This window comes from Buteo buteo, chromosome 21 (genome assembly GCF_964188355.1).
Source record: "Buteo buteo chromosome 21, bButBut1.hap1.1, whole genome shotgun sequence".
NCBI lineage: Eukaryota > Metazoa > Chordata > Aves > Accipitriformes > Accipitridae > Buteo > Buteo buteo.
This window is the reverse complement of record NC_134191.1, coordinates 17,044,752-17,051,947: the sequence shown is the minus strand read 5'-3', so window position 1 is coordinate 17,051,947 and position 7,196 is coordinate 17,044,752.

The window sequence follows — 7,196 nt, the reverse complement described above, 5'->3', positions numbered from 1 at the left end:
TGAAAGTAGATTAACATATATCAGGATTATCTTCAGTGTCAGAAACTTAAAGCAAAGCAGGACATTATCTGTTATATGCTACAAGCTACAAAAGCTCTGACTGAAGTAGACAAGAAACAAAAGTGAGTTTGCTGTGTTGTGTATACGGATATACTAGGCTTAGTGACTGTTCAGCATTTTCTGCAATTTAACCTGCTCCACTTTTGGTACATTTTCTTTTCTTGCTGCTAATACTAACAACTTGTACTAACTTCCACTCTAGTTTATACAAGAAAGTATCTTCAGCTATTAATAACTTGAGAGGACTATAAAAGAAAACAGAATTGATTTTTAAATATTACTGTTCTGTTTAGCAGAGCACCAAATGTAACAAGCATCTGTTGCTGTTTAATAAATATGCAAAGCAGCAGTTATATGTAAGTCCTTAATGAAGTGTTAGAATCAAGGCCAATGCTTCTCACTTGCTATGTTTTTAAGGTTAGCTAGTGGAAGAATTTGAGTGGAATGTTTTCTAGAGATTAAGTCAGAATCTGTCACCTTAAGCAAAAAAAAAAAAATCATGACCCACTTTTGAAAGTCATGATAATCATGTATGTTCTTCCCTTCTCACATTAAGAAAATGGTAGTTAAAAATTCTGTCACTTTTTTTCTAGCCAGTCTTTTTATTGAAACTTTTCTTACTGTATGCAAGGGAAGACTTCAGGCTGGAAAGCCAAACTTCAGTCCACAAAGTTGTGCCTGTTGCTGTTTGGCTGTTCAAAGATGAAAATTCCTCAACTCACTCCTCATAGAAGTGAACTCCAAGATTTCATATGAGTCTTTTAAAACCCCACACATCTTAATTTTTCCCACTTTAATCCTATGTTTCCTGTACCAAGGCTATAAAATAAAACTGGAGAGAAAACAGTGAATATTCTAGAAGTGCAATGCATTATCTCTCTGCATGACGTTTTCCCATGTCTTTTAAATAAATGTTCGTGAACTACAGAGATTTTCAGTTTTGAGTATTTTTGCAGCACCTTGATGAAAGCAAGAAAAAAAAATGTCTTTGAGTGAACTTGTGTAGTGTAGCACAATAGTTGTATTTAGAAGTATTAAAAATCAGTTCTCATGTTCAAAACACTTTAAAACTTTAAATTATTTTAGTTTCATTCTACAGTTTACCAACCATATAATTAAAAGTATCCAGCAATTGCAATAAGGGCAATTAGAAATAGTTATTAGAATCAGCTGCTCAAAGAGCCGTTTCCTCATGAAGGAATTGTCTGCCTGGGAGTCTAGGAGTTTTCCCCCAGCTTTCCTATGTTTCTACTTCTGATGCTTAGTGATGACTCCTTTGTTGAGACATTGGCTTGAAAAAGAGGATTTATGAAGCAATAGAGTAATTTCAGCAGTTAAGCAGGGACAGATCTGAGTGAACACAGGAAGAATTTTGTGCTAGTTTTCAATACAGAAAACGGAGGAGTTTCCCACTTTATTGCAAGGGCTCCTCCTGCAAGTATCCAGTATTTAATGAGTTTGTTGACAAGATTTACAAATTGGTGATGCTGCCTTATCCTTGGCTATGCAGAGAATTAGCCATTCTGTCCTTGGCTCAGGAAGCTAATCTGATCTCTTCTGTCACTTTGTCCCATCATTATCATCTGAATCTTCTTAGTATTCTGTTGCTTTACTCCAGTACCATCATCACTCATTTCCTGGCATGCAGTGTCCTGCTGCACACTGACATTTTATTTATTTTTTTTTTATCAGAGTGTCCATTATTCCTTCCGGTGTCCATTTTCTAGAACTGCCCTGTTTGGACATCCCAAACCAGCATGCAGGCAGGGATCCCGTCTTGTTGAGTTAATCCTACTTGTTAGCATACAACAGAAAGGCACCCATATCTCTTTAGCCATGTTGACAGTAGAGGAAAAATGTAAGACATTCTGTAACAAATTTCCATGAGACATGATCAAAAAATACCCTTGTGTGACCAGAATAAGTATAATTATGAGAGCTAAAAATAAATATTGGATATACATGTGTACGTCCAAGGCCTATATGAGGTTGATGTATTGTGTTGTTGACCTAATCGTACAAAATTTAACCTTCTGTGCCTAATTATTTGAATCTTGGCATGCTGACCATATATAGCACGGGCCTATTTGTTAGTGGTCTTTCACGGGTGTCCTACTACTCAATTGCACAAATAGGGATACAGTAGAAAACTTGAGCTTTAGGGTTTGTTTCTACCTATGTTTGAGCTCTTTGATCTTCAGCAAGTCTTTTTCGAGAAAGTTGCTCAATGTCTCACCCTCAATTCTTCATTTGTACTTGGGGCTTAAATATTAATGAATATGTTCCCTAAACTGTTCTTAGTAAACTGCTCAAATACTATGGCAATGACCATGTAAACTTCAAAATAAAGAGCATCCTTTTATTTCTATACCAGTTAATCCTGTTTTTTCTCCATTGTTCTCATGAAATAGATAATAATCACTTTCTCAAAGTACAGTTAATAGTTCTTTTTGTCTCAAAAGTGGCTGTAGTATCTTAATAGTTCTTTAACGCACTTTAAAATCATTTATGATGAAAAGTATATATAAACATAAAATATAATAGTATTCTTACCTTAATTTTGTAATGTAATTTCCTTCTAAAGAGACACTCAAAATTTCATGTTAGCACATTTCATTAAATACATTATGGCTAACTTGTGCTCTTAGGTGTAGGTTTGCACCCTTGAATTTGCATTTCAATTAAGAACAGAAGTTGATGTTTCACATTTTCGCTAAATATTTCTAGGAATAGCTGCATGTGAAAACAAGTATCGCTGGCAGTCAACATGCAATTCAAGGTAAGCATTACAATAGAGATGGTGATTTTTGTAAGCAATACTAGCTGCTGCCCTGCTAACATTAGTCCTAACTGTTAGAGAGTGAGACTTAGACACTGAAAGGTATGTTTAGAAAGTGTTAAAAACTGTACTTATGTTTATATCCTGAACAAGTGAGTGAATAAGTGGCACTATTAGTTATCTTTGAAGCCATTAATATTCCTTCTTTGATGGCTAGATTATAGAATTCTGAAGGATACTTTATTGCACTGTTGTAGTGGAAGATGGAGGTTTTGAAGTTAGCGCAATATTTGGCTGTAAAACTGAAAGCAGTATCAAAGTAAATTAAGCTGTGTAAGTTGTCTTTCTTTGCCTTATTCAACCCACAGGCTGTCAGGTGAAAGATTTGAATGTTTATTGCTCAATTTTGGAGAGAGGGTGTGAATTTTTCTTTTACATCTTTTTTTACACTGGAATAACTTAGTTTATTTCATCAACGTGAGAGTCAAAATATTGATGGATACAAAAGAAAGCCTTAATGGAAATGGAGAGCCTTAATGGAAAGCTTTATTTGTGGTCAGTGATTAGAAAAAAACAATATAAAATGTGGTCAGTTCCCATAACTGTATTAATAGAAACACATCTGATCACTGTGAGGTGAAAAATCCTTAAGAAAAATGTTAAAAATAGTGCATGAAAATTGAGTAAAGCTAACCATTTAGGTTAAGAGGTGCTAATAAGCATGTGATGTGATGGTTTTTCTGCTCAGTTTTAGTCAAAAAGATGTATGGCCTTGTTTTGCTTTAGAGAGTCATTGACAAAAGGACTGTTGCAGAAGCCAAGCATATAAGCAGTGGTGAGGTGAAGGAAGTATTTGTTGCATTGTATATTGTCTTCTGCTCAAAAACCTGGAAAGCAAACCAAAACACTTAAAGTAAAAGCTGTGATAAAGATTCAAGAAGTCTAATACCTTCAGATGGGGACTGAGAATATTTTCTTTACAGCTTGCTAATTCACTAAGGAATTCATTGAGGATGGGGGGAAGAGTTTAGACTTAAGCTAACAGAAATAGAAATTGGAAAAGAACAATCTGTAAGGGGTTTTAATACCTCATAAAGAAAGAGATCTCACCATTTTCCTTCCCAAGCCTCCTTCAACAGTTTTTGATGCATAGTAAAATCAAGTCAAGCAGTCTTGCTGCAGGTAAGGATCCTGTGTGGATTACAGAAGTAGTGAATGTTCCTTGAGATTTAGGAATGACTGATGTTTTACCTGCACATAAATTTTCTCGCAGCAAAACTTCTTTCATTTTAATTTGAAAACAGAGTTAGATTGAGGAATTGTTTTGCAAGTTTTTAATGTTTGCAAAATCCAGCAAGGAAGTCTTTGAAGACCTAACAAAGACGGCCTAAGGCTAGTTTTTCTAGCCCCCAAAAGCCACAGAATAGCAGTTGTCGCCTGCACAAGGTTTCAGTTTTCTTCAAGTTTTTTATTTTCTAGTAACTTATTGGTATGTGTTCTTGGTCCAAATGTCCTACAATCATGCAGCAGTTTTTCAGTTCTGTTCAGACAGCCAGCATCTGCAGAGCTGAGATTTATGTGCAGATAAAATACAATTATTCAATGTTGAATAATATATCTTTGTAGTCCATGGAGCTCAGTAATTTTTGTTTGTTTTTCAATGTAAAGTACATTGAAAATATTGAAATAAAAAAATCCTTGTTTTACATTTATCAAATGGTTTTATGATTTTTTGTTACTTACCATAATAATGAGTAAAATTTCTTGCTCGAAATGAAAGAATATTTTTGCTTTTTTGGAACTACCAGTAAGTTAAAATACAGTTCCATAGTTCTGCAGTTTATGCAAATATCTAAACCTGCAGGTTTTTTGCAATCATTTCTGAAATGGTGCTCAGCAGCTTGACATTGTCTATTGTTTCAGTTTAACATGAAAACTTGTTTTGCTGGTGATGGGATTTTCTTCAGTTTAATGTTTTTCTTCTGTATTCCTTTATGTAAGAAATATCAGGTCTTATCTTTTGCAAATCTTCTATATGACTAAATGTCAGATCTACGTGCTCAAAAAGACATAGTGACAAATAGGGCTAAAACTGTAACAATATTAACTCCAAAACATTAATTTGTTGTCATTGTTTAAAAAAGTGGGAAATACAGAGGTTTTAACAATCAGGCTAAGATGACTTTCAACCACTTGATGTTAAATTTTGCCTGTTAAAGTTTTGTCATTGCACCATCTGCCTGGTATACAGACCCAATATTCTAACTTAAAGATCAAAGTTAAAAAAAACCCCACACCTGTATTTGTGAAAGGAGGGAAATATATGGAAAAGATCAGACCTTCCGGGAAGTAAGGCTGATTATCAGCCCATTATTTTCATCTAATTCAGGGATGGATTAAGGTTGGAAAAAAAGTTAGGATTAAGGATAGGTGCTTGTCATTGCCTGCTGTACTTTACTGCTTTCTGCGTCAGCACTATTAGCTTTCAGAAAAGGCAGCAAAAGGGTAAAAATTTTAAATTATTCCATTTTGTCTATCCAGTCTCCTGATGACCAAGGTTTAAAGAGGGTTATAGTGGTGTTAAGCGTATCAGGGAGTGGACATCTGATTCTGTGTTGTGCTGTCACCTGTATGTTTCTCTCCATATTGTAAGTTATTTCTTTCCATATTTACTGAGTTTCAGCCTAAATGCATTAGGTTTTTCTTGTGGTGCTTTGAAAATTTGCTGATGGGAGTGATGGTGTGGGGCATGGGTTGGGGTGAAGCACTGAGATGTAAATTGCCTGGGAGGTAAAAAAAAGGATACTTAAAGGTGTCGGCACACAGCTTAGGCTATGAATGATTCATAGTGAAGTTTGTTTGGGGAAGAAAAAAATAATGCTACCCAGACTGAAGAGATTGTATTGTTTTTATCAATGGAGATGAGTCTGGCAGCTTGTATTCTGCTGAATTTGGTGCTGAGCAGCTGTAACAGAGGGGAACAAGCTAAACCAGTAAGATATAAGAAGGGGAAATCATCCACCACCTTCTTTTTCCTGCCTATTCTGCCTCAAAAACATATGAACAGTTTCTTACACTGACTTGAAGACATCAAGGGAAACTGATTCTTCATGCATTAGAAGGAAAATGGATGCTACTGTGGCTGTAGTTGGGTGATTTCTGTATGGGGTAATGGCTTGAATCTGTAGCTGCTGTGGTCAGCTTTACTAATCAGGTTTCTTTCATTTAAAATTGTTGTGAGGAGAAGCCACTCAGCTTAACAAGAATGCATTTGTCCTAAAGGATTTATGGTGAAGAAGGAAACTTGCTGAGTTTGAAGTCTGTACTTGGTATTATCAAGATAACCTCTTGCTCAATAATGTTTGACTCCAAGACAAACAAGTCTCAAATGTTGATAGTAATCAGTGTTTCAAACATAATAATCCATCTTTTAAAAGGAAGGCTGTCATCTGTTTTTCAAAGAATAGTATGGTAGTGTAGAGCCAAAGCAATAAGTCTTACCTATTACAGGAAAAGATCCCTTAGTACATAAAATGTCCATAAGTTTTGACATATTCTTCCTTTCCTATGATCTGTCCTTATGGTCCAGATATGTTTTTTGATAAGTACTACACAAATATAAAATAAATTGTCTATTTTCCAAGATGTCCACCTTATTTGCAGTGTCAAGGGTTGGAATAAGAAGCTAGGTCTACTTCTAGTCTTTTAAGTTCTGTCCTGAAAACTCTAAGCACCATTAAAAAAAAAAAAAAAAGATATCCAGAAGCTATGTAACTGCTGAGTGGTGACTATGGCTTGTCACACTATTTGTAGTGATCTTCTTACTTTGTTCTCCCCTTGCTCATTTGTTATCTGTGAGCGCACTCATATACTTCTGCCTCAGGAATTTGCTGGAAATTAATTTGACAATAACTTAACACGATTTTCTGAGCGAAAACTAAGTTACTGTGCCTTTAGCAAGAAACCCCCACCATAAACAATAAATCCTCCCACCAGTAAAACAACCCAAACATCAAACAATATGGATTTTTCTTTTCTGTTGGTTTGTGCATGTTTGCTGCAAGAAGAAACCAGCCATATAAGAAGAAAGTAAAGTTAACTACACACAAAAATCCCACCAGAAGTCCAAAACAAAAAGACAATTTATTTTGTCATGTATATTTTAATAGCTCAAGGGGATAACTTTAAATAGAGGAAACTGAAAGTGTGATTTCTGTCTTCAAATTAAAGTTATTTCTTTAAAGCTGGGATTTTGAAAATACTAAAGATCACAGAGAATACTGTCTTTATGTAGATATGACTACTCAATTTGTGAATTTAAAAAAAACCAAACACTACTTTTCTTTCTTACCATCTG